The sequence below is a fragment of the Arachis ipaensis genome, chromosome B03 (genome assembly GCF_000816755.2).
Source record: "Arachis ipaensis cultivar K30076 chromosome B03, Araip1.1, whole genome shotgun sequence".
NCBI classification, from domain to species: Eukaryota; Viridiplantae; Streptophyta; class Magnoliopsida; order Fabales; family Fabaceae; genus Arachis; species Arachis ipaensis.
This window is the reverse complement of record NC_029787.2, coordinates 6866258-6866756: the sequence shown is the minus strand read 5'-3', so window position 1 is coordinate 6866756 and position 499 is coordinate 6866258.

The following is a 499-nucleotide window of genomic DNA, read 5'->3' as shown; positions in this document are numbered from 1 at the left end:
GGCATCCCCCGCCCCCGCCCCGTATTATTTTTATTATTAATTAGTTATTATTATTTAAAAATATAAAATAAAATATATTATTAAATTATTAAATTAAAAAATTAAAATAATACTAATAAATAATAACTAAAAATAATAAATTTGAATAATCTCTTTAACATTTTCTCCTGCGGTATTCAATATAATCATGTATGCATGAGCTAATTAATAAGCAAAACTTTGGACTCGGAATTTTCTTTGGAGGGGACCAACATCACCAACGCAAAAACCAAATAAAGGAAAAGCCAATGCTTGCGTAAGAGAAGATTTTGACTAAAATTTTTCAATCTTCTCACTTCTTTGTCCTTTTATTGCGAGCTACGCTACAATATCAGAATATTCAAAAATTTAAGAGTTTTAATTTTTGAGATAAATAATTTTATAATATAGTACAAAAATTTATGATCTAAAGTTTAAATTTCAATTATTGTTATCTATAAAAGAAAAAATAATTAATATA